This window comes from Tympanuchus pallidicinctus, unplaced genomic scaffold (assembly GCF_026119805.1).
Source record: "Tympanuchus pallidicinctus isolate F22 unplaced genomic scaffold, pur_lepc_1.0 scaffold9, whole genome shotgun sequence".
Taxonomy (NCBI): Eukaryota; Metazoa; Chordata; class Aves; order Galliformes; family Phasianidae; genus Tympanuchus; species Tympanuchus pallidicinctus.
The window spans coordinates 15,157,322-15,184,202 of NW_026294813.1; the positions used below are offsets into that span (position 1 = coordinate 15,157,322).

The 26,881-nt window shown below is 53.6% G+C and overlaps 1 protein-coding gene across 2 annotated transcripts in view; it reads left to right on the plus strand.

Moving 5' to 3' along the window:
• Positions 1–679: 679 nt before the first annotated feature.
• Positions 680–26,881, plus strand: part of ATOSB (atos homolog B) — a 33,799-nt gene continuing 7,597 nt past the window's right edge. The window contains exons 1-3 of one of the 2 annotated variants that reach the window (XM_052670148.1): positions 680–765; positions 3,967–4,050; positions 25,826–25,914. The gene's annotated coding sequence lies outside the window, so the exon portion shown is untranslated. The remainder of the gene's footprint in view (positions 766–3,966; positions 4,051–25,825; positions 25,915–26,881) is intronic. The other variant, XM_052670149.1, reaches the window with a different exon arrangement.

Below are 26,881 nucleotides of genomic sequence, written 5' to 3' on the forward strand. Positions count from 1 at the left end.
GCAGTGTCCTTGGGAGTCTGGGGGCTGTGGGGCTGCGGGCTGTGAGGCTGGAGGCTGAGAGTACGGGACTGGGCTGTGTTCGTGGAGTAGGATGCACTGTGTTTGTGGAGGTGAGGTCTGTAAGGCCGGGAGTTTGTGGGAAGAGTAGTGGGTGTATTCAGCTGCCATGCTGATTCAGTTGCCATGGTGGGGCTGGGACGCATCGTGTCTGTGGGGCTGCAGACCGAGCGTGTGGGACTGAAAGGGCAGCGTTCACAGCGCTGGGACACACTGTGTCTGTGGGGCTGGGGGTCTGTGAAGCAGGAGATCTGATGGGCCGGAGGTTTGCGGGGATGGAACACACTGTGACTGGGTGACTGGCCCTGAGCACACCGTGCTGTCGGGGCAGCGGCCGGGGTGAAGGGTCACGGCGATGGCAGCCCCTCACGGGAGCTGAGTCAAGCTCCGCCCCTTCCGTCGGCGGCCAATGAGGAGCCGTGCGGCGTGAGCCCGCCCCTTCCCCGCTGTCATCACACACCCGCACGTGGAGGGGGCGGGAAGAGGGCGGGGCTCCAGGGCTGAGCGTCAGCTTCTCTCCATTCTCTCATTGGTCGCCGGACCCCACCGGTCCGCTACCCCCGCGCCGAGCCCCGCCCCGGCCACCAATCAGCGAGGGGAGGCGGGCCGAGGGGCGCGTCCCCGCGGACATCCGGAAGGAGCGGCCGGAGCCTCGCAGCAGTCAGGGCCGCGGCAGCGGCGGCGGAGGCGGCGGCGGAGAGGGCGCTGGTGGGTCCGACGGGGCGGTGCGGCGCGCTGCGCGCTGCGCGCGGCGGAACCGGGCCGAGCCGAGCCGAGCCGAACACTGGGGGTGGGGAGCGATGCCCGATGCCGAATGAGTTAATGCGCCCCGTCGGTTCCAGAAGGTTCGGGGGTGGCTGCAGTGGAACGGCCCTCGGTAACCACCCACCTTGCGGCCCTGCCTGCGGGGGTCTGTGGCACCGGCGCTGCGGGGCCCGGTAGGGTGGACGCGGCTCGCTCCGGTAAAACGCGTCCCTCGGCGTGGGGCGGATGCAAGCGACCGCCGGGGAGCCCTGCTGCCCTCTGGTGCCCGGGAGGGCGCGTGGGGACGGAGACCTCGGCAGCCCGGTGAGGCCCCAAGGTTACCGAGCGCTGCAGGTGGAACGGGAGGAAATGTCCCCACGTTTGTCCGGCTGCTCGCGGTTCAGCCCTTCGGAAGGGCGTTAGGACCCGCGGGGCTCGGGCCGCCCCTCAGACTCGCTGCCGGCTGTCTGACAGCGCTGGTGACTGCCTTCTCCGGGCAAGGCCCGACAGGGCTGCGCCTCCCGGCACGGCACGCAGTTCCCCGCCACCGCAGCGCCGTCCAGCCGGGTCGGGGGGTGGGCGGGCAGGAGCCTGGCTTGGGGTCACGTTGCGGTGGCATCGCGGCTTCAGTGTCCTCTGGCTCCCGGCCGAGGCTCGCGGCCCTTCGCTGCCCGCTCTGAGCCTATACGATGGAGACGCTTCCTGGAGGAGGGGAAGCTGCTGTCTTTTCCCCGTGCCGGGTCTTGGGAGCACTTTCTGGCACAGCTCACCTTGTCAGCAGGCTGGGCCAGGGAGCTCCCTGCACTCTGTCCTTCCTCAGGATGGCTTTAATCTTACCCGTGCTTCTTTGCCCTGGTAGCCTCATCAGTGCTGATGTCGATACCCTAGCTGTGCGTGCTCCCTGCAGTATGTGCTGAGCTTTCCATTCTGCATTCTTCTGGCGCTTCCAGGTCTTCTCCATTCTTGAGTACGGGGAGAGGGGAGGGAGTTCTCTCCCCAGGTTCAGCTGGCCTAGAAAGAGAGGGCAGCTCATATGTTTTGCTGTCCTCATCGTCTCTGTCTGGTACTGGCCTTCAGCCTCAGCCTTGTGCTGCTAGCAGAGGGCATGGACACCTGACCTGTTCTTTTCAGGCTTAATGACTGTTCCTGAGTCTATGGGCAGTATGAGGGGGTAGTTGCTGATTTGACTCCTGAAAGTCAGTGTCCTAAGGCTGACAGTGACACAGGCTGTTCAGAGAACCTGTGGGTGCCTTATCCCTGGAGGCATTCAAGACCAGGTTGGATGAGACTATGGGCAGCCTGATCTGGTGTGGGCAACCAGCCCACAGCAGGGGGTTGGCCTTGGGGCCTCTTCTAAACCAAACTATTCTGTGATTCTAAGTCTCCCAACACATCCCCAGTCCTGTGCCTGCCTTTGTTGTTCTGGGCTGCTTGATTTCTCCTCATGCTAGTTTGGTAGTATTGTCATGCAGTGTGGATTTCCACAACATCTGGGGGCTCAGAGTACTCTCTGGATACAGAATGAGAAGATGTGTCAACTTACATGTGTGACAAAAGATGAGAAAGGAAAAGGTTAAGCCGTATTGGTTTAGCATTCTCATGAAGGCTGTCACTGTAACTGTGATTAAGTTATTGAAGCCTTCTATGGCTGGAGGCCTTAACGAGTTGAATCTGAAACTGGACAGGTGTGAAGGGCAATGTGGGTGAAATCCCAAAGGGACCCATTTGTATGTTAACAGATGGCTCACAGCAGGTGTCGTTGTGGGTGATTTGGCAGTGGAAGTCTTCTGTGGGGTATTCTGATTGCTGTCCAACTGGCATTGCACCCAGCAACCCTTCCAGTGGTGTGGGTCCTTGTTTTGCGGCTGCACATTTCCCATCCATCATGTTTGCAGCATCTGGCCCCTCTGCTCCCCAGAGCCATCTTTTCTAACCAGCTCTTCTCCTTTGTTTTTCCATTTCTCTGTTTTGAGCAAGCAAGTCAAATGGCTATAGGCCCCAGAAAACCTGGTTTCACAAACTTTGCGGTTTGCAGTTTTCTTTGACTTGTAAGTTTCCTTGAAAATCTTTGTCCCTCACAAACCTGACTGAGCAGTGCAGTGTCCTGGCAGCACCTCTCCTCGGGTGCTGGTGCAGATTGACATGCTAATAGTATAGGCACGGGTACCATCAAGCAGAATTTTTCTGGGTGGCTTTGTGGTCATTTTACAGATTGGTGCTTCAGGAATCCAATGTGGGGGTGCCTCTCTGTGTCTGAGAGCTGACTCCCCCACCCCATGCTGGTAGGGCATTGCCAGTGCAGCCACTCGGCAGCAGTTGTTGAGGTTGGAGGTACAGAGTGGTACCCAGGGCTGAAGAGAAGGGCTGCTCTTTGCCGGCTTCTGCTGATCGTCCTTGTGGCTCAGGGAACTCCAGATTTCATTTGGAGTAGGCTGGTCCCATCAAGCTAGGTTTTCAAGGACCTAGCTCTCACTCTTGCACAGCATTGTCTCTGTAGCCTATACTTGCATGGGGAGGAGCCTTAAACAGCGTCTTTGTGGCAGTTCTGGCTGGCCTCATGAAGGCTTCTGTTAAGTGGTTGTTGCTTTCCCCCTTTGCTGTAGCCTGGGAAACGCTGCAGCATTTGATTGCGTGAGTTTGAGTTGCCAAGGGCCCCAACTTCCCCAGCAGCAGTGTTTGGTCCTTTTCTGCCTCAGCTCTGCTGTGAGATCTGGTGGGCAGAGTACAGAGAGCCTCACAAAGCTAACAGCTAACAAAATGCCAGCGCACCCACAGAGGTGGAGCAAAGTACAACTGTGGAGGTAGAAAGGAGTAAAGCCAAGGCTTCCCACTGCACTTGGGATAAGGGCATGACAGCAGCAGTGACCTCTGGAAGCCAGCTCATGCTCTCTGAGGGAACCAATCTGGACTCACGTGGGTGATTAGGGTGACAATGGCAGGGGCCTGGTTGTAGGGGCAGCCGTAGGAAGGGTGAAAGAGCATATAGAATCGTCTCAGTACTGGGTTGCTCAGGGTTTCTCAGCTCTGTGCCACGCTGTCAAACTTCTTGGTTTAGAATGTGAGTGGTTGCTTACCAGACAGTGTTGGTAAAGTTGTCTTGTACAGGCAAATCGTTTCTCTGCTGAGTCTAACACGTATCTCTGCATGTTACCTTTGTCTCTCCAGGTGACCCAACACAGCCAGAGCTAGCATCCCCAAAACCACGCTGCTGAGAGCTGCTGTTCTGTTCTGCTTCAGCCCTACACTCAGGTTAGCACCTGTTCAATTGGTATTGTTTTTTTTCCTCCTTCAGGATTCTTTGAGGAGACCTAGGACCATAGTGCCTCCCTCCTGCCTCTCCTCCATCCCTCTATGCAACAGGTGTCACTAGACTGGAAGAGCCAGGGTGCCTGTCACCTGTGCTGCTTAGACTGTTGACCCCTGCGCAACATTGCAAGCTCGAGGGCAATGTATTTTAAGCCCTTGGGAACTTGCTGTCTGTGCTGCTCACTGAACTTGTACTTCTCTCTGCCAGCAGCATTGAGCAGGAGGATTTCCCAACTGCTACTCTCTGCTGCTTGCTGTCCTTCATCTCAGAAAGTTGTGCCTTGGGAGAATTGCAGTACAGAGCCTCTCTGCCCAGAGCTCAGGTGCGATTTGGCCAAAAGAGATTTCATAGGGAAGCCACTGCTTAGCACATGTGACTGCCTGGGCTGTACAGCTCTTCCTCTAAGTGCCTGCCAAGGGAAGTTGGGGCCTGGCCAAGACAAGTGGAGACTGGGCTTCAGGCCATCTTTTCTTTCCCATTCCCTTCAGCCAGATGCTGAAGTGGGACTCACAAGCAGTAAGGCAGGGGTAGATTCACCTGGAACTTAACAGCAGGGGAGGAATGAGTCCTTCATTCATGCCAGCTCTGCATGAGCGTTGCAGATTACCTGTCACACAGACTGGCAGCAGCAGAGCAGCCCTTTTATCTAGCTGAGTTATGGTGGTCACTAGTGCTTGCTCCTTGCTGTGATCCTACATCTTTCCTAGTGATGGAGATGTATTATATGGCTGCAACCAGTGAATAGATGTGTTTTGCTGGAGCTTCCTGAAGATCCAGGCACAAAACTCTCTCAGTGCTTGCCTGCTTTGTGACCAGAGATGTTTTACTATGGGGATCTCCATATTGAATCTATTTTTTTCCCTTCTCTGATAACTAGAGAGAGAGCTTTATGCCTCCCCAAATGATAAACCTCTTATTAGTATGTAAGACAACAGCTTCTCTCACTACCTGGTCATAGCATGAGCCTCTTTTTTTCTGGTTTGGCTATCACCTAAACCAAATTATATCCTGGAGGTTATATCTGGGCTGGTTTAATATTCTTAGAGTCAAAGAACCATTAAATTTGGAAAAGACCACCAAAGTCATCTAGTCCAGCTGCCAGTCCATCCCCACCATGCCCACTAACCCATGTCCCTCAGTACCATGTGTCCATGTTTCTTGGAAACCTCCTGAATGGTGGCTCCACCACTTTCCTTGGCAGCCTATGTCAATGTGTTACCACTCTTTCTGAGAACATACGTTTCTTAATATCCAACCTGAGCATCCCCTGAAACTAGTTCAGTTCAGTGCAGCTGGCAGTAACCTAGTGTAGCTTGACAACCTTTGATTAGATTTGCAGTGTTTCCATCAGGAATGGGATATGATGCCCTGCTGGAAAACTCAAAAACATAGTAAACCAGAGGTTATATGTTCAGCAGAAGGTGGCTGGCCTGGCATTGCTCCCTCAGCGTGCTCTTAGACATTCAGGCTCTCATTGCTCCATGGTTCTCTTGTAACTGGAAACTGAAGGAAATGCTCCTCACCCTTGGGATGGGACCCAAGTATTTGCACTGGAGTTACGCAAGGAATCCTCTCTACCCTACCATCTCTACTGTAAGTAGGTTAGGTATTCAGAGATCTGAATATTGGGAGCATTGGGACAGCTGGATCCTTGTTCAGTTCTCACTGCTCTCGAGAGAAGATCATCTGCTGGGGCTAATTTTAGCCTCCAGACATTGCAGATGTCCCTCTCGGCCCCTGTTTGTGTAAAGTCCTGCTACGCGAGAGTCCTGTGTCCTAGACTGTAAAGGTTTTGCAGATGCATAATGCCTTGAGGTTTCAGAAGAACTTTGAATTCGTCACTTACCTGAAGTTCTTAATCAAATTCTTTTCTTTCCACATCAGATATATCTGCGGCCTGTATTTACTTTGGTCCTCGTACCAAGCATCCTTAGGACCTTTGCATTGTCTTGCTGCCATCCACCATCTTTGCAGCATTCACCTGCCAAAAATTTAGCTTCCCTTTTGTCTGTGGTAGTCTGTTTCTACTGCCTTGGGTAGATGCATCCAGCATCAATTGAAATCTTTAGTACCTTTGGGTGTGGATGTTGACCCAAGCCAATGAGAGCAGGGCTCTGTCCTTCTCTGTGTGGCCAGCTGGCTGCACAGCATCTGCTGTTGACTTCCTTCAGCCCAGCTTGGTGTAAGGTGAGGCCTCCTGGCCTCTCCATTGTGTATATGCACAAGAATTTGGAGCATCTCTGGACTTTGTGGTTCCTATTGCTCAGACAATTTGTTGTCACCTGAGTGCTGTGCAAGGATGCATCTGCAGTTCTGGCCCATCTTTATTTTTAGCCTGCGTGAGGCGCATCTGATGGTTTCAGAAGGAAGTTGCATGTTTTGAGCTCCATGACGCATCCTGTATAAGAACCAAGGCTTCTGCCCTAACCCTCAAGTGATGTAATCAGCTATGGTGGGCCCTGTTCACCCTGGGGATGAGCACAGAAGGAGCAGCAGAGAGGAGAAAAGCAGAGCTTTTGAGGGTGCTGTTTTATCCATTCTGCTAAGTCATTAAATTAATTCACCTAAGCATATTGGCAGGTATCACACCTCCGTGTAGCTTAGAAGAGTCCTTTGTCTTTTCTTGTATCTCCCAGCTGTCAGAGGAGAAGGATCAAGGAGCTGTGCTCACATGCTAGGCTGAATAACCATATAATACCACAAAGCAACAGCATACAACAGTTTTTTAGGACAGAAAGCAAATCAGGATCTTGTATCCAGTCTAAGCCACAGCAAGGTTAAATGTAGCAACACAGAACTGCCTCCTCCAGTGGAAATGTGCTGGGACTGGAAAGCATGGATTTGCCATTCTCAATGTGTCTACTAGGCTTCTGCAGAAAGAGCCTGGGTCCTGTCTTTCCATACAGCCTTGTGCTGCCACAAGGTAGGCAGAGCTGTGTGTGGCTTTTTGAGGTGCGGTTAGCCATTCTGTGTCAGAGACAAGGGCTCCATGTCCCACGGGGAGGGAGCCTGCAGTGCAATGACACGTGTCACCCAGCTGGGATGATGTACATGGGCCCAGTGTGGGCGTCCCATGGGTAGTGGGACAATAGCTTACGGGGGTGGCCTTCTACCTCTGCCCCCCTTTCCTTCCCTGGGGAGACGCGTCGCTTCTGGAGGTTTGTCAGATGCCATACTGAGGTCTCACGTGTGGGATGGTGGAAGCGCACAGCAAGGCTTGGGGGAGCAGAGACAAAGGAGGGAGGTAGTGAGCTGTGCTGGGGGGATTGCCATGGCAACCCATGCTTTCAGCAGCCCATGCTGTGGCCGCGCATCCTGACGCAGGCCTCAGCACCCCCAGTCCTTTGAGGCACCTACAGCTGCCTTGTAGCACCTGCTACAGCGGGCCTTGGGATGGGACCAGCGTGCTTTGTCCTCTCCTTCTCCCCTCAGTGGTTGTTCCAGCTCCAGCCTGGAGTTGCAGAGCAGGCCCGGCCAGCAGGAAACGAGTCACCTGAGCTTCCCACTGAGTCACAGAGGGCAGCGTCATCCTGCTGCCTTTGCTCATCCTCAGTTAATCGATGGGCCCAGCTGTACCTGCATCTTCCGAGGGAGCCTGGCCTGCTGTGCGCCGTCCATCTTGCGCAGCCGGTTTGCCTTGCTGCGGGGTAGCTGTACTCCATTGGGGAGCAAGCTCTCTGATGAGCCCTGTGATACGATGTGAGGCCCCTGGGCAGGTAAGGGGAGCACTGAGCACTTCTGAAGCTGCTTTTGGACAGGCTGCTTGCCAGACACCGATTGGTGGTACTGAAGGAAGCATGAAACACCATCACCACTCGCTGTGTGAGCTGTCCTCTGTCACGTGCCTGAAGCCTTGGGTGTAGGCCATGGGGACGGGACTCTGGCAGCAGGCACAGCTTGCCCATCCTGACATGGATCATGGTGCGAGCTTAAGCTTCTCTCGTTACACCTCCCAAAGGTCAGGCTGGCACTGTGTTACAGCGCTCGGTCCCCAGTCCAGCAAGAGGCATGCCCTATCTCCAGAGGATGCTCTGAGCTGTTGCTAGTCAGACGTATGGGTTGTTATGAGGTTGTGTGTGCTGCTGTGTGCGCTGTGGCCAGGATTTGTGCAGCTGGATGGGGAGGATGGCTGTCCATGAGCCACCCAAACAGCCCTGTGTTCTCAGATATCATAGTCCTTGCCTGAGCTTCCAGCTCTGAACAAGAGTGCAAAGCCTCAGAAATTCCACTGAAATCTATGTCACTGTGTGCAGTGCACCATAACGTGTGTCGAGTTTTGGATGATTTTACAACTTGTATGGGCTTTCCTGCCTTGTACAGTGCTACAGTTCCAGCCATCTTTAAACTCCTAGACAGGCTGGACTTCGTAAAATATGCCTTGGGCTTCAGACCGTGGTGTTCCCAAGGGAAAGCCAACAAGCGAAGCTGGAATCTGAAAGTGGCCTGCTGCAGATATCTGCATGCTTCCTCCCTTGGGCTCCCAAGAAGGCTCCCTTCCTTCAGAAAAGGGAACAGTTCACTCTGTGCTGGCAGCTAAAGCTTCCTTCCCACCTGATGCTAAGGGCAATTTCAGATCCACAGCCTGAGCATTGCTCTTAATGCATGTGACCTTCAGCGCTTAGTGTGAGAGTTGGCATCACAGTATTTTAGGGGCAGGAATGATTGGCAGAGAGTGGTCAAAATCCACTGAGCCAAGCAGCGGTTCGTTCTGTCCCTATTTTTCACAGCCTGTTTTTTTGTGATCATTCCACCAGACGGAGGCTCCAGGGTGTGCTATGAAATGCCACGGAGTGATAGCAGAGCCTGATGGGGAGGGCTCTGCAATGTGTGCATGTTGGGGCATGGATTGCCAGTTTCTAGGGCAGAGAGTGTTATTTTCCATTTATTCAGCACCTTGCATGCCGAGATCCTTGTCTAATGTTCTTCAGGTTCTGGGCACTGTGACCTGATGAGTTAGAACTGTGTCAACTTGGAAGTGCTACTCCCTCTTTTTCTGTCTTTCCTTCTCATGCTGTATGTTTTTAAGCACAGCACAAAGCACCAGAAAAGCCCCAGGGCACGAGGTCACGCACTTGGTTCCTGGTCTGGGGAGGAGTTAAATATAAAGCACTGAAATAAGCACTTAGGGAGAAGCAGCCAAGAGAGATTTCCTCCTGGCTGAGCTGTGTTGTTGAGGTTCGGAAAGTTCCGTGTGCGGTATGTGCCATCACCTGCAGGTAGTCAGATGGGGACACGAAGCTGAGGGGTGTCACTGAGAAAATAGCCAGTGTCCTTTTGGAGATTGACAGCAAGCTTAATGCTGCCACTGCTGAAAGAGTGCTAGGAGTGTCAGCAGGGGCATGAATGGTTCTTGGTTTGAGGAGGAAAATCTGTCACAGTGGGCATTCTAGCTGCATTCCCTGAGTTGTGAGAAGATAGTCCAGCTCAGTAGATAGCCCAGTAGACAGTGGCAGGCCTGAGCTTTGCTCTCAGTTCATCTTCTAGAAGCCAGCAATGCTCAAAAGTCATAGAATCATAGAATGATTTGGGTTGGAAGAGAACTTTAAGATCAGCTAGTTCCAACCCCCTGCTATAGGCAGGGACATCTTCACTAGACCAGGTTGCCCACAGCACCATCCAGCCTGGCCTTGAGTGCTTCCAGGGACAGTACACTCACAACTTCTCTGGGCAATCTGTTCCAGTGTCTCACCACCGTCACAGTAAAGAATTTCTAATATCTAGTCTAAGTCTACCTTCTGCCAGTTTAAAGCCATTTCTCCTCGTCCTGTGGCTACCTGCCCTTATAAAAAGTCCCTCCCCATCTTTCCTATAGGCCCCTTAAAGTACCCGAAGATCACTACAAGGTCCCCCCAGATCCTCCTCTTCTGCAGGTTGAAGAGCTCCAGCTCTCTCAGCCTGTCCCCATAGGGATGGTACTTAAGCCCTTGGATTGCAACCCATCTCTGGACCTGTTTGTGTTGGGGGACCCAGAACTGGTTTCAGTACTCCAGGTCAGGACTCATGAGAGCAGAGCAGAGGGGCAGAATCTCCTCCTTCGACCTGCTGATCATGCTTCTGTACATGCAACCGAGGATATGGTTGGCCTAAATACAAGCAGATTTTGAGGAACTAGAACATTCTCAGGCTTGTTGTCTTGAGTTGGTCTGCTAGCCTTTCCCTGAGGCTGGCAGCCTGCAATCTAAAGGTATTTGCAGTGGTTTGTTCTGACTGTGTGATAAATCTTGTTAGAGAGAAAATGAAAACTGTGACATCAAGCTGCCAGCCTGACAGCACTCCTCTGGCTGTTGTGCCTGTTTCCTGCAACTGCAGGGCTGCTTCATGGCTTGGATTTGTGGAGGAAACAGACTTCAGATTGAAAGTAGCCCTCCGTCTTTCTCCTGTGCAGCTCTTCCTGCAGCTCAGTATTACAGATTTACTGCAGATTATGGCCCTCTAATTCTGGTTCTCTACAAAATTTCTGTATCTGGGTATCTGAACAGGATTCAGTGGTGCTTCTGATAGAAGAAGCCTGTCATTTAGCAGGGCCAGGGAGCAAGGAGGAGCAGTTCTACCAGGAAATGCCTGTGCTCACTGCTTGGGAAGGGAAAGGCATCTCACTCTTGAAAACTTCCTTACAGTAGAACTCCAAATGTTGCCAGTGGAGCTGTACCAGCAGTGGTAAGAATGCTGCCCTCCAGAGCCTGGGGATGGTGTGACGGAAGCAGTGTCATGGAGAAAAAGAGTCAAATTCTGTTCAAAAGTGAACCTCTGAGAGGAGCAACAGAAGGAAAAGGCATCACTTGTAATTCTTGTAAGGAAAGAGCGGAAAATTTCCTTTGGAGTGAGGCTGTCTGAAACTTGATATGTCTCAGATGTGTGTTAAGAGAGAAATGAAAAGACTGTGCTATAAAGTGATAGGGGATAATGAATTTAATCTAATATGTTGTGTCCTGGGAAACTGAGCTGGGGCAAGGGTATTGGCAATAATGTGATGTTTTGTGTGACAACAGCAGCGGATATCATGTGAAGACATTTCCTGGGAAGGGATGGTAGGATCTGCTCTCTGGAGTGCCCAGGAGATTGAAGTGCAGTGACCTGGGGATAGGAGCCCGAGGCAAGATGCCAGAAGAGCTGTATCAGAGCAATGCACTATAATTGCACGTCTTCTGCAGCATGAGCTTTGCTTTCCCACTCAGCGGCCCCACTGAGCTGGAAACAGTGTTGGGCAGAGGTGGCAGGAGGGCAGATCCCTCCTCATGCCAGGTTGTGCCAAATGACTTTCTTCTTACTGTATATTTGGCAGAAAGCAACTGCTCCACCCACTGACGGTGGTGCAGTGACACCTGATGGGTGTCACTGCAATTTCATTGCCCCCTCCTGCAGAAGCATGCTGTCATCAGGCTGATGTCCACCCTACATCACCCACCCCATCCCAATGCCCAGCCCTGTAGGAACATGCCATGGTTGCCCTGTAGCAGAGAGACTCTCACCCTGGACTGCCCAGGGGTGTGGTTTCACGCTGTCCTCACCCCACTTGCTGGCACTGGGTGCTGCCTGGCTGCTCCCTTCCCCGGAGCAGGGACCATGCCTCAATTTCCCCATGACGTAGGCAGCAGGGAGGGGCAGAACCTGACTAGTAAGGGGAGGAGGGGAGGTTGCAGCAGCTGGTAGGAAATGACACTTTGGGGTGCTGCAAGGTGGCCCTGCCCCATCCTGTCTGCAGAGGTGTTGTTTTGGGGTGCAGTAGCGCAAGCCTGCCCTGTGTGTTACAGAGTTGGCACTTTGGGTGCTGCAAAGCTGCCCTGTCCCACTCTGCCTTCTCTTGTGGCAGGGATCCTGCTTGGCTAGGGGAAAGTGTCTACATCTCCCGTCCCCTCTGCACACTCACTGGCAATCCCATGACCATGCCTTTTTCCAGTATCTGATTTGTGGGCTACTACTCCAGCACAGGTCTGAGCTTATCTGCGCAGACAGGGGTCAGGAGTGCTTAGCAGTAGTTCTGTGACACCCCTTGCTGCCTGTGCTTTGTACCTGGGGGCAGCAACAGAGAGGTCCCTGCAGGAGGGACAGGGGGATACTCCATCCTGCTTCCTTCCTCACCCCTGCTCCTTGCATGTCTGAATCTGACTGCGTAGAGCACATTTTGTAATAATCCAGAGGGCAAGCACCATAAAGGGTTTTGAACCCATCTACATTTTTCTACAGAGTTCTCACTTGCATTGCTTGGCAGTAGTTTCCATGGAGGATGAGGATGATTGAAGATGGCTTTTTTTTTTTTTTTTTTTTTTTTTTTTTCCCCTCACTGCATCCTGCAAGCTGCCAGCAGATTGTCAGCACTCCTCTATTGCGGAATCTGTGAAGGATACTGTAACTGGCCTTGCTTCTGTGCAGCACTTAGAGTTTGAGGCAGTGCCCCAAGGGTTAAACCATGGTGGTGGGGTAGGGTTTGTGGCAGGAACAAAGAGCTCTTTTAAGGTTTGGATAAGAATAGAGGGAATTGATTGAACTTCTCCCAGTGTGTTGAAGTAGAAAGGTAGGTGAAACCCCTTTACTGGGAGGCAGCAGCACTCTTGGGAGTGGAGCAGAGAGAAAGAGATGGTGGAATTCAGTGAGAGTGAGTGCATGAGAAGCTTTACAGCCAGAGCGAAAGCTCAGCTGTGTGCTGAAACAAATGAGTACAGAATGCAAGGCTGGGAGCCATGAGGCCTGAGTCAGATGCTCAGTTCTCACCTTCTTTCCGTGCATTTTGCTGTGGCTCCTCTTTGTTATTTTCCCCATATTTCACTCCACGGTGTGAAAGTGATCAAGCTGTGCCATTCCTGTCCCTGCTCTCAAGGTTGTTAGTGAATGTGTGGAGTATCCTGCGCTGGAGAAGTGCTTTGCTGGCCAGGGAGCAGCATGTGGGGTTTTTGGGTACACCTGGCCAGGGTGAAACCGTGGAACTGATCAGGGCAAAAGTAGCAGGCTCTTCATCCTGGAGGAACAAGGGAGCTGCTTAAATTGCAAGGATCCTGGTGTGAAGTTGGTTGGAAAAAGGAAAAAAGAACCTGCTAGAAGGGGAATGGCTTTTAATCCAGGGGGAAGTGGTGAAGCTGCATTGTTTGCTCTGGATACCCCTTGGGGCACAGCACCAGAAGGGTCAGCAAAAGAAACCAGGGAAGGGATGGTGGAATCCGCAATTTCTCTTCCTGCAGCGAGGTAGAAGGAGGACACATCTCATTTCTATCCTGAGGCTTGACCGGTGTGAGCCAGCCCACCCAGGATGTGTGCAGGGCTGCAGGATGTGCTGAGTCAACAGAAGCATCTCCTTGCAGAGGGAGATTTGATCTGGGCTGCCAAGACAATAGGGGTTTGCAGCTTGCAGGAAGGGTGAGCGCCAGCTGCAGGCCACACTGTGGGCTTTCCAATTTTAGTAAACTCAGATTTGTGTTACTGTCCACAAGAGGAAGTTCAGTCCTTACGTTTCACAGGTTTGATTAGCAGGCACTCAGCCATTTAGCTCCATTCCTCACTATGGGCATGCCCCCTGATCTAAGCTTTAATGTAAAGAAATTCTACATCTGGTCCTTATACTGGATTATACGACCTTGGATTTGATTTTTTTGAACAAAGGGCTGATGCTTCATTGTGTTCTGTCTAGGAGATAGAAAGTGGTCCCTGGGAATGCTCCATGACTGCTGGTGTCAGCTCCAGCTATTTCATTTCCTTGGGCACTGGCAGAGGGGTGATGCTGGGAGGGGAACAGACTCTGTCACAGGCTCTATCTTCTCTGGCAGCTCCATGGGGTCACTACAGCCCCCAGAGCAGTCAGCTGCTCTATTTTTTCAAGCACAGCGATGGGAAATGTGAGGAACACCAAGCTACTCTGAGGAGACCCTAGAAGAGAAAAGCCTGATATTGAGGCTCCTGGGAAATGATAGTATCTGTTCACCTTAATGGATGTCAGACTAACAAGTTGTGTGCACCAACTCTGTGTACTTATTGCTGCTCAGCAAAGCGGCTTAGCATCAGCATTCAAAAAGCCTGAACTCCTCTGTAGTTGCTCCAAATCCTCATTCTCACACTGCCCTTTGGCATTTTGTTTGGCAGAAGCATATTGCTGACTTAAAGTCGAGTGAATAAATATCCCTGCTGATGGTTCGCACCTTGGTGCCCTGAAATGTGCTGTTACAAGGCAGCAAGGTCCTGTGACCCCTTGGAGGGTTGCTCTGCTGGTCTTCAGCCACGTAGGCTGCAGACGCAGTGCAGGCAATTGCAGGAGATTGCTTAGTGTGGGAAGGGTGTCGGGGTGAGAGCAGCTTCCCAGGTGCCCAAAGGCAAAGGTTCTCCTTGCTCTCCTGGCCGCCCAGGGCTTGTTGGGAAGCCCATCTTTTCAGAGGCTGATTTAAGTGTGTGCATTTAAATCAGCTGGGCCTATCCTGCTTATGGCTGCAGTTTTGTTCAGGTACTTGCCTGGCACTGTCACGTTGGTGACATAGCGGTGATGGCATGCAATGAACCCTGCAGATCTGTGACCCTGCTGCCCTTGAAGGACCATGGGGGTGAAGCATCCTGATGGATGTGTGCAGGAGAAGCTACATAACCCTATGTGGCTCACATCTTGATTTTGTTTGTCCTGAGAAGGCTGAAAGGCTCTGTGAGTACATGGTGAGGTCATACATGTAAAAACCTAAGAGAACCAAGAGATCAGATGTAAACCCCTGCGCTTTGGCAGGAAAATGTTCGTTGTCCTTGTTAAATATGTGACATCTCAATGCAGTGTATTGTCCTTCCCTGGCCAGAGAATTAAAGAATGGGTCATAGAATTGGTTTGGGTTGGAAGGGACCTTTAAGATCCCAACCCCCAGCTATAGGCAGGGGTCACCTCCCGGTAGATCAGGTTGCTCACAGCCTCATCAGCCTGGCCTTGAATGCCTCCAGGGAAGGGAAGATGGCTTAGCCTGGTCCTAATTCCCAGATGGAAGGGCCCCCAACATGTCTGGGTCTGTGTGGCCCCTATGGATACGGGATGTTCAGCCATTATTGCAGCACCAGCAAAGCCTGTCCTGCTGCAGCGAGAGGAGCGGCCTAGGCACATGCTCCTTGACGCAGATGGATGTGCTCTGCTCTGCGGAGCTGCTTACTGAGCCTGGTGTTCCAGCACAGCAAGCAGCAGTGATGGGTGGTCTGCCTTCTGTCATCTCTCAAGGAGAGATCAGCTTGGAGGAGGCCTTGGAAAGAGATGATGCTGAGGGATGGTTGGGGGAAAGGATGTGGAACAAAGCCTGTTTGTTTGAGCTTCTGCTGTTGAAGGAATTGCCAGTCTGGGAAATGGTCTCAAGGTGGATAGGTGTACATGAAATTATGCATCATGTACATGGCTTCCACCGTTTGGATTGGGGAACTGACCAAACCTGTGCACGCTGCAAGGACTGTGCATTGTTCGTTGATGCTGAATGACTGTAGCCATGCTACAAGAAAACCCCAGCTCTCAACAAGTTCATGCCTGAATTGTGAAGGTACGCAGCATGGGAATGAGTGTTGGGCTGTATCCAGGGGCATGTCCATGCCGGGCAGCACTGGGTCACAGTCCTATAACCAGAGGTGGGTCCAGCTGCTGGAGGGCTGATAAAGCTACTGGATTTGCTTGGAAGGCAGGCGCAGAGCCTAGAGGAAACCCATCTCCAGCCTTGCTCCTCATCTCAGTGCATGGCACCAGTCCCACTCTGGGCTGCCCTGCTACTTTGACAGGGTGTCACTGCTGTTGCCAAGTGCTGAGGGAGAAGGGTACTTGGCACCAGCTTGCTGCTCTGCTGCTTCCTCACTGAGCTTATGGTATTACCCTGCCGCCCACAGATGGGCTGCAGGCACCATGGATAAAATGGGTGAGTCAGGCAGGAGGAGAGGGTGAGTCAGAGGGCAGTGAGTCAGCAGGAAGCACAGGGCAGGTACTGTGGCAGGACTGGGCTTTCAGAGAGCCCCAGGGCCTGGTGCAGGGTCTTCCTGGGAGCTGGGGAATCCTCAGGGCTCTGTTGCTGAGGACAGCACCCAGGGTTCAGGCAGCGGAGTGGTGGGGATGGGCCAGGGTCTGGCTTGACCATGTGCCACACAGACCAAGTGAGTCCTGTCTGGATTCTGCCCAGAACTTTGCATCCCATCCCTAGTGCTCTCTTAGCATGGAGAGGAAAAAGGAATTATCCCTGTGCGTGCGTGCACACACACACACACACACACACACGCACACAAAAGATAAGGTTGAGTGAGGGAGGAGAGTAGGGCTAAACTTTCAAGACCGTGCATCTGGGATTCCTGCCATGGAATGAGCTAGGTATTTTGCAGCAGGCACCAAGCAGTGGGTGCTTGGTGTCTCTGACAACCAGAGCTATGGGTCGCATACTTGAAAACATCCATCCTCACTGGTTTTTGCATTGGGGTCAGTCTCTTGTTTCAATGTCCCTAGGGTCTGTAGGGGCTTGCTGCTTGGGGCTCGCTACAGGCACCTCCTGTCCTTCCTGTCTGTCAAAGGGCTGGGAGGGATGGAAATCAGTGGGCTGCAGCATCCTTCAGAGACACCTGGAAGTGAAAGTGAGGCCATGGAGATTATGAGGCTGGAGGCCAACAGAGGAGCAGAAGCTGAGAGCAGTAGGTCTGTTCAAGCTGGGAGATGGATGGGGGGTGCCAGTGGCTTTGGAGAGAAGCTGGAAACAGATCGTCCTGTGAAGTATCCTGGAACAGAATAAGAGGCAACAGCGTAAGATGCATCAAGAGAAGTTCCAATTAGATGTTAGGAAAAAATTTCCTCATTGCATTTGAAATTATCACAGCTCATGTTTTGATTTATTTTTGTCCTTCTCATGACCTTCAGGATTGCTGCAGCATCACCCTGTTCTTTGCTTTGTCTCCATGTTCCTTAGCAGGAGCACCCTTCTCCCCAGAGGACTGTGCCATTCTCTGCATGCTCAAGCATAAAAAGCCTGTCTCTAACACCACAGTGGTAAAGCATAGGGCAATAAACTACCCCCAGTTTTTCTGCTGGAAGTGTGGAGTGTGATCTGCAGGAGGGTGCTCGTGCTCTTGGGGAGTGGAGAAGATGCCGGCCCCCAGCAGCAGGGCTGGAAGGACTCTGGGGTTACCTTTCCTGTGGTGCCTGTCCCAGTCCTGGAGGCAGTGGCAATCAGAGGGGAAGGCACCAGGAGTCTTTTAAAGGCTTCAGCTGCCTGACCATCCCGTGCAGATAGGGAGCAGATGGAGGCTGAGATGAGCCTAAAGGACTGTCTGGAAAGAATTACTTGCTCCCAGTATTTTCTGTTTCTTTGCCAGCCTTTTATTCTCATGGCTGCTCTTTTCCTGATCCTGTCCTTCTGCAAGGCTGGCTGCTGGCAGCCTCATCAGCCTTGTCTTCAGAAACAGCTTCGCTCTGTGATTTATTGGGTCTCCTAACTTTGACCCTGGTGTCTGATGCTTCAGAAGCCTCAGTCCCATATGCAAGTGCCAAAAGGGTTTTTAGTGCTTGCCCAGTCCCGTCTGCAGGAGTAACAAAAAGAGCAAAGAGGTTGTACATAGCCCAAGCAGAGCTGACCTTCGGCAATAGCGACATGTGCCTCCCCATCTGGCAAAGGGTGCCCCCAGCATTCAGGCTCCCCAGACACTTTTATGTGGGTTTTCAAGGTCTAGGATGTTCCCATGAGCCTCTGTTTATCCCCAGCTCACTTCTCAGGTTGTTCCTCTCAGCCTTTCCCTTGGGCTTCTTGATTCTGGACTGCATCTTGATGTGAGTGCTGTGCACTGCCTTCCCCTGGCTTCCTCTACACATTGCTGCTCAACACTGCTTTGGCCCCATTGCGTTACTTAGATATCTCTTATACTATACTTGAGCACTGAGATCTCTGAGCTGGAGCAGCACAGCAAGCCAGAGTGCAGCAGCAACAAGTGGGGTTTGTACAGGATCCATAATATTGTACAGAGACAGACACAAGGGCTCGTGTCTGGGTCAGGAGCATTGGCTGTGGGTGCAGCTGTCTCAAACACATGCTGTTTGCTGTCATCCTGAGAAGATGCAGGATACTGATCATAGAATACTGATACACTGGCAAGTGGTGCTGGGCCATCCCTGCAGGTTACACCTGCCAGATAACTCCAGGGGAGGTTCTCCATGACCTGAAGCACTGTCTGGGTTCTGATGTTCTCGATGCTGACAACTCCATCCAGCACTTCCATCCCAATGCCCTCGTATCCCCATGCTGTGCTTCAAAAGAACTTGTGTACTTGGATGAGGAATTGGTTGCAAGATTATTTACAGAGAGTGGTTGTCAATGGATCCATGTGCAGTTAGAGATCAGTGACAAGTGCTGTCCCTCAGGGTTCAGCTCTGGGTCTGCTGCCCTTCAGCGTCATCACGAGTGACACGGCAGTGGGACGGAGCGCACCCTGAGCAGTTTGCGGATGACACCCAGCCGTGCGGTCGACACGGCCGAGGGACGGGATGCCGTCCAGAGAGACCTGGCCAGGCTGAGCGCTGCGCCCAGGGGAACCTCGTGAGGCTCAGCACATCCAAGCGCGAGGCGTCGCACCTGGGTCGTGGCAACCCCCGCTGCCAGTACGAGCCGGGGGACGTAGGGACAGAGCACGGCCCTGCCGGAAAGGACCTGGGGGTGCCGGGGGATGGCAGCCGGGCGTGAGCCAGCAGTGTGCCCTGCGGCCCAGGCAGCCGGCCGGATCCTGGGCTGCACCCGAAGCAGCGCGGCCAGCGGGGCGAGGGAGGGGATCCTGCCCCTCTGCTCTGCGCTGTGACACCGCACCTGGAGCGCTGCCTCCACTCCACTGGGAGACTGGAGAGCGGCCTGTCTGTATCTACAGGGGGGCTGTAAGAAAGACAGGAATGGACCATCAATATCTGTGGTGATAGGGCGAGGAGAAATGGCTTCAAATGAGAAGAGGAGAGATTTGTATTGGATATAAGGAAGAAGTTTTTTAGTCAGTGGTGAGGCACTGGCACAGGCTGCCAAGTGAGGTCGTGGATGCCACATCCCTGGAGGCACCCGAGGTCAGGATGGAGGGGCTCGGAGCACCTGATGGAGCTGTAGTGTCCCTGTTCACTGCAGGGGAGTTGCACCAGGTGACCTTTAAGGGCCCCTTCTGAGTCACACGATTCTATGAGTTTTCTTATATGTTTGGTTGGGCAGCAACAGAAGTGTTAAGGTGATAGCTGTGACACCTCTTCCTAAATGCCAGCAGCTCTCTTGCCTTCAATTCCCCCTAGAAGAAAAGATTTTGCCTTTCACTGAAGGACGCAGAACGTTGAATATTGGTTGAAATATTCCTTCCTCACAGTAGCCCTCCTGGATGTATGCAACTCTTTACAGCCAAACATGTCCATAGCTCAACCTGGATTCATGCCCAGTCACTGCTCTGGCCCTTGTAGCCTTGGTGCTTCCTAAATCGCAGCTGGAAAAGGGTGAGCTGGGTGGGGGCCCATGTGGTATCTCTTCCTCCCATGCCACGTGGATGTCTTGCCTGGGGAGAAGAATTGATGCTGAATGTCCCTGCAGCTGCTGCCATCTTATCTGCAGGCTGCAGCTTCATGACGCTGGGCTGAGTGCCCCAGGCACCTCCCTTGGAGGCACTTACAGTAAAGGGAAGTGTATTGCAAGAGGGGTTGTGGTGAGAAGGAATGGTTCCCACAGGGTCAGCACTGCCTGCACAATCTTTGCTGCCTTCCTCACCACAGGCACTCCGCCTGCTTCCTCTTCCATCTGTAGCTTTGATGCCTGTGTTCAGACTCACACCAGGTATTGCAACATCCCCAGGATGTTCTGCAGTAATTTGGCAGGGAGGTGGGGAAAGGTGACGCTGCTGTAGATCTGCCAAGTGGATGCCGTCCAGACCTATGGGGTGTGTGTGCAGGGAGAATCATTATGGAGGCAACAAGGGAAGTTTTGGGGTCGGTTGTGGCAACAGAGCACCAGCAAAGAGCTGGAGGCATGGGGGATGTACGCAGGGATGCCATAAACACTGATGTTTTGGAGGATGGGGCTGGGATGGGAGCAATAGGCAATGTGCTGCAGGAGGTGCAGAGTTGAACTGCCCTGCAGAGTCAGGCATTGAGGGTGGTTGGAGGGCTCTCAGAGCAGTGAGGTCAGGCCATGCTCCCGTGTGATGGAGTGGATGAGCCAGGAGCTGACAGTAACTAATTTGCCTTTCCTTTGGGGTCATGTTAGACACATTGGAATATGGTTCTTCAAGGCTTCTGATGCAGGAGTAAGCCTAGGGTGTTGTTTTGCCCTGTGGCATATCGGGGACTCAGACTGTTAATCCTAATGCCTGTGCATCACTTAGCATGGCAATGGTCCAGTCCTGCTTGGACAATGACCTATTGGGCATGCCACAGCATTTAGCTGCCCTGCTTGTGGCCCACCTGTGGGGTTAGAGCAGATGTGGTCCTGTCCCTCCACCAGCACTGATTTGGCTTTTGCAGCCATCCACTGAGTGGGTGACTATGACAAATAGTGGAAATTTTCCCATGGGTTCCAGGTGGCCCCGAGGTCAGGGATGGAGCCGCTGCTCTATGCAGTCCCACGGCCACTGCAGTCCCTGCTCGCCGGGCTGCCACCGTGGAGGGGCAGGTTGGGAGCCTACCCTGGTGTCCCCGTGCAGGGTGATCAGGGACACACTTCCACTGCGGACGCTTCTTTTGTCACTCCGGAGTGACCACCACCGCCGAGCCAGCACAGCGTCCCCCAGACCATGGCGCTGCGCTCACGGTGAAACTCGTGCTTGGCAATGGGTGCGCGTTCCCCTCGGGAGCACGCGGTGGTCACCCCGAGGCGGAAGGGCGCAGCGGCGTTCGGGGAGGAGAAGCCGGCCCGGAGGAATTTTCCCCTGGTGGCCAGCTGTTGTCCTGGGCCTGGCTCGCGTCCTGCGGCACTTCCCACCCCGCGCGTCCTCGGGGAGGGGACCGCGGCCGTCCCACCCTCCATCCTCCCTTCGCCGGGCGAGTGGGCGCCACCGCGGGCTGGCGGGGGTGAGTAGCTGCGGTGCGGCTCGGCAGCATCCTGCTGCCTCCGCAGGGATCCTCTCGGGCAGCGGAGAGTTTTCCCCACCCCCAGCTCTGCCGCTGCCTCTTTGTTTTCTGGCAGAAGCCTCCGTGCCTTTTCATCGCCGTTGAGGCGCTGAGCAGGAGCCTGCATGTGCCTTGCGCGCGTCTCACCGGGAAGGCGACGCGGGCCCGCGAGCCCTCCGCGCCGCGCACCGCCCCGCAGGGTCCGGTGGGCAGCTCCGGGGGTCTCCTCTGCATGGGCTTCTCTCCCGGCCAGGCAGGGCTCCGAGGCCTCTGCTTTCCTCCGCTAAACCCGCTCTCACGTTGGCAGCGGTTCTGCACCTTGCCACAAGTGGAGTAAGTTGGCCGGGGAGGGGACGGCCCCGGCCGGGCTCCGTGCGGGGCTCTCCGTCGCGGCCCTCCGGTGCCGTCGCTGCTGCCGGGCAGACACCTGAGCAGAGCGGAGCGGCGCGGGGGTGCGGAGCCGGCGGCGGCTGAGCCTTGCGTGTGCCGTGCCTGCCTCTCCGCCTATTCGATCGCACGACTTCCATCGGGACTGAATTCCTGCGCTGATTTCTGGGCTCGGCTCTTGTGAAAGGATCCAATTATTTCAGAGCTTTGAGCATCTCCATTTGCTGCCCATATTTGCAGCGCCCGGCTCTGTGCTGGCTGGAATTCCAAGTGATTAACGTGACTGTGACATCCCTCCTAGGGGTGTTATCTTTGCTCGCTGTCCCCCCCACCGCCCCCCTCTTTCTCCTCCAGCAGCGATCGAGACAGGCAGGCAGAGACAAAGGTCTGTCCTCAACCTGGGCTGTCCTCCTGCCAGCGGCTGCTGCATGGGATTTCCCCGCTCTGCGTGCTGCAGGTTCCGTGGGCTCCGTGGGCTCCGGGCTGATCGCTGTAGGCTGCATCACAGAGGTTTGAGCCTGGCTGGGCTGGGTGGGCAGGGGATGCTGCCGGTTTTGGAGAGCAGCTCGATGTTCCTGTTGGATTTTTAAGCTGCTTTTCATTCTTTGACTGTGCTATCCTGGGGGAGAGGGGCTGCTGTGCATGGAGGGGAGGCTGGCAGGTGGGGGTTGGACGTGGAGGAAAGCTGTACACAGGTGGCGGTCGCATACAGGATCTGCCTGCAGAGCCTGCCAGCTCCTCTTTCCACTGCAGGCTATTGTCAGTGTTGCTGCCGGTATGTGAAATGCCAAGACAAGGTGTCTGAGGCAAACCAGGCACCAGGGGTGAAGCCTCCAGGCTTCTTGGGAGGGCTCTCATTGTGTTCTCCTGGCTTGGGCAGGTGCAAAGCTCAGTGTCTTCACAGCCTTCCATGGCACCTGTGTGTGGAGCTGGGGTTTGGAAAGCACTCTGAGGCAAACCCTAGCTCATGGTGGGGACTGGGAGTATCCAAGCACGTAGGGGTCTCTGACCCTTCTGGGATCTGCTGGGATGGTGGCAGAGGGAGGAACGGGGTTTGTTCCCGGTGGTTTTCAGAAGCTTAATGTGGGCGCTGCCTCTTGCCCCATCTTTGCCCAGCCCCTGAGCTTCCTTTCTGTTATTTGCACAGGGGCCAGCACCAAGTGAGGCACTGCAGCTGTATAAATCTGGCATGGCAGCAGGCCTCCCTCAGGGCCCCGAGAGCAGGGCTTGCCCTTGCGGTGGGATACTCCTTCCCTTTGCATCCTCACTCCTCCCCTCTCCCTGCTTCCCATTTTGTGAGCTTCTTCCTCCCCAGCCTGAAGCCCAGGGGAGCGTCACAGCCACCTCCACCCCACTCAGCCCTTCAAGTGCTGTTTGCTCCATCATGTCCCTCTCACTGCCTTCTCTCCCATTACCGCCTCTCCCAGGGATGGTGCTGGAAGTGTCCCCAGCGTCACCGGTCTGTATCTCTCCTGATGGTGGCATACCCAATCTCACAGAGGCCATGAAGAAGCCATTCTCTGATGTCTGTATTGCTGCTGTGCTGCTGTCCTACAGGGAAACTTTCTGCTTCTCAAGCCCTGCTCTCAGCCTGCGCAGGGAGCTTTGAGGCCTTATGCTTTCCGTGGTTAGGTTTCCTTCCTTTTTTTTTTCAGATAGGACCAACAGAGCTATGGTTTATCCTCCAGGCAGTCACTCTCTAGCAGTTTTCCACTGCCTTTTCTCTTGCCTTGTGTTCTATACTGAGGATTATTCTGTGCTTGCCTGTAACAGCAACCCCTCTCCTGTGCTGCTTGGATTCTGTTTCATTGCCAGTGATGCTGCAAAGGTTTCCTTAGCACTGCCCAGAAGAGGGAGCAAGATAAAAGCCAGTTTGAGGTTGCTTTTCTGATTTTTTGTTGTGTGAAAGGTGCAAGGAGCCCTCTCATCCCCACCAGTTCGCAGTCATGGTGCTCTGTCTCAGGCAGTGATGCTCAGATATGGCCACCTGCCCTCTGCAAAGCCCTGTGAGTTCCATTGGGTGAACTTTCTCTATCCCAGGGCTGCTCCTTGGCAGATTTTCTCTCCCCACTCTGGCAGAGCTACTTCCAATCTCCTCACTTCCTTTCTGGCCCACCCTGTGTGTGGTGCAGAACAGTTAAAACAGCAACAGATCCTTTTGCAGGCTGCATCCCAGCATGCGGTACAGCTGCTGCATTGCCCAGCCGGGGACCCTTCCTCTCCTGCCATCCTGTTCTGTTGCCAGCAGATTGAGTCCACAGTTTGTTTATCCTGTGTTCCCCCTGGATGCGCTAATAGGAATGAAAGCAGCAGGTAAGCCATGTCCCTGACCCCTCAGACCTGGCTGTGTCATCCTGTGTCATGGTCTGCTGGCTTGGTGTCCCCAGGGAACACAGGATCTCTTTCCCAGCATCTGGAATGTGCACCCTTCCCTGCAGGTTCTTTAGCACAATGTGTCCTACAGCTGACAAAGTCTCATGCCTTTCCCCAGGATTAGCCAGGCTAGAAGAAGAGGGGAAAGCTCTGGATCCAGCTGCTGGGAGAGCCCTGCAAAACCACAGCTGGAGTGTGACCCTGGTGGCGCTGCGGGGGGAATTTCTCCTCCTTCAATATGTGATTGATACAGAACTCTGCCTGTGCAGCAGCCATCCTGTTTCTCTGTGTGCTGGGCTAGGACAGGCGGGGCATCTCCTCCAACTGGCCTGGAAGCTCATTGTGAACAGGAGAAGCTCTTGCCAAGCTTTGCCCTGCAGGCAAAGCCTAGTCAGTCCTATTTCACAGAACCAATGTGGGGTGTAACATCAGCAAAATCACAGCTGCTTGGGTGTGGGAGGGGCTGGATCTCTGGCTTGGACATAGGGAGTCTCATGTGCTGCATCCAGGAGTTGGCACCCATACTGTTCAGTGGGGCAGTGAGGACTCAGACCTGGTGCTATCCCATCCAGACCTCCAGAAGTGGGGCTCTGGAATCCCTGTTGTGGCTGCAGGAGTTTGGAGTCTCTGTGTTTGGAGTTTCTGAGGCAGGTTGTGGAATTCTGGTATTTCCCCACATGATTCTTTGGACGATGGCACCTGGATTGGCAGGGTGAGGTGCAGCCCCTTGTGCTAGGTGCATGCACTACTGCCCAGTGCTGGCATCCCTTGGGGACTGGCATAGAGACTTCATTTGGGATGAGTTTGTGATGTCAGACTTTCCTGTGAGGCAGCTGCCGCTGGGGAGCAAAGGGCTCAGTCTGCCTACATAAGGATTTGGGAAGGGCTGTGACTATAGAAGGGCGTGGGACAGAGAAGGAAAGAGCAAAGGCTGCACCTGCACATTATCCTGCATGGACACGTAAAGGAAGGATGTGGCTTCTGCTCACCGCCCCATGCTGACTGTTGCCGACTTTTGCTGATTTTGCTTCCCAGTAGCTGACCATGCCATGGAAGTCATGGTGCAGATCTGCCCTGGAGGTGGAAAAGGGAAGCAGTTACCTGATTTTGGAGCTTTCCCTGTTCTAGACGAGCCGAGCACGGTGTGTCAGCAGTATGGCATCTTCCCATGGCTGCAGACATCCACCTGCCTTCCCTCCTGCAGAATGCCAGGAGGGGCTGAGCTTCACAAAGAGCTTTTGTTGAGGCTTTAGACCAGGAGGTTGTTGTGCTGCAGTGCTGATTCGCCGTGTTTGAGTGCTCCGTGGGAGCTGACATGTTGCATCTCAGTTTTGGCTGCTCACTGGGGGTGCCCCTCCCCTGGCTCTGTTGGAAGTGGCTTTTGGGCTGGCCTGCTCTTGAGAACTGGGACTAATTGCAAATGTTACCAGAAATGTAATGAGGGAACAGAATCTTTTCTGAGGCAGACTAGGTCAGGCAACGTGTTCCTTGCACTGATGTAGGATCTGTGATTCTGTGATTCTGTGATTCTGTGATTCTGTGATTCTGTGATTCTGTGATCTGATGGACCAGAGTGTTAGAAAGGGGTGCACTTGTGTATTTGGTGCCTTTGAGCATCCCTGCTGGGACTTTGTTCATCTGCTTGGCCCTGCTGTTTCCAGGCTCTGGGACTTGTGCCTGTGGTCAAGATGTCCAATAGGACAGTAGCAGCTTCCTTCCAGACAGCCTCCAACTGAGGCTGTGTTGGGGAGAGATGCGCACAGTCCCTAGCGATGGGCAGCGCCTTCTCCTTCACCCAGAGATTCCTGGAACTGCAGAGCTTCCAAGAAGTCCTGTGGCAGAGGAGCTGAGGGTGGAATTGCCCAAGGTCTCCTGCCTGCTGTGAAAGTGTTGACCACGAGCTGCTGCTCAGATTGATTCTCCTCCTTGCCCTCTTCCAGGCATCAAAGCTGCAGTGCGGGTGGTTTACAACCACAAGGGAGCTGCGCTTACCTGCAAATCTCCGTACATAAAGAGCGCCTCTGAGCAGGTGAGTGCTGTGTGAAGAGATTGCTGTCTGTGCTCCACAGAACACTTGTGAGGAACCAACCTCCAGTCTTAGGGCAGTCAGGCTCCTGTTTCTCCCTTTCCTGACAGGCATCTCTGGCTGGAGGAAAGTAATTGCAAGTATTTTTCTTTGTATGGCCAGAAAATGTCCTGCATGGTGGATGAAAGTGTGGATGGACATGAGATCAGCAACTAGCTGGAAGCCCACAGGTTTCTGGTGACTGCAGTGTCTTGGAAAACAAGCTATGAAATGATCACCAAAATTAATCATAGAATCACTGTAGAATCAGAGAATGGCTTGGGTTGGAAGGAGCCTTAAAGCCCACCCAGTCCCAGTCCCTGTCATGGGCTGGTTGTCTCCCACCCACTGGGGGGCTGCCCAGGGCTTCATCCTATCCGGCCTGGAGTGCCTTCAGGGTTGGGGCACCCACAGCTGTTCTTGAGAGCTCACTGCTCTGAAGTGCCGCAGTGCTTTATAGCATCTAATATAAATCTCTCCTCTTTTAAATTAAAACCACTCTCCATTACCCTATCACTATCAGTCTGTGTAAAAAATTGGTCTCCTTTCTGGTCATAAGGTCCGTTTACATACCAAAGAGCTGCAAGGAGATCTCTGCAGAGCTTTCTATTCTGCAGGCTGGGCAAGCCCAGCTCCCAAAACCTTTCTTCGTAGCAGAGATGTTGCAGTAGACTGATTATTTCCATGCTCTAGTTTGGACCCGCTCCAACAGCTCGCTCCTGTGCTGAGGGCCCCAGACCTGGACGCATACTGCAGATGGGGCCTCGTGAGCAGAGCAGGAGGGGACAGTCCCCTCCCTCTCCCTGCTCCCCTCTGTTAATGCAGCCCACAGTACTGTTGGCCTTTTCGATTGCAGGCATGCACTGCTACCTCATATACAGCTTTTCTGTCCACCGGAATCCCCAAGTCCTTCTCTGCGAGGTTGCTCTCA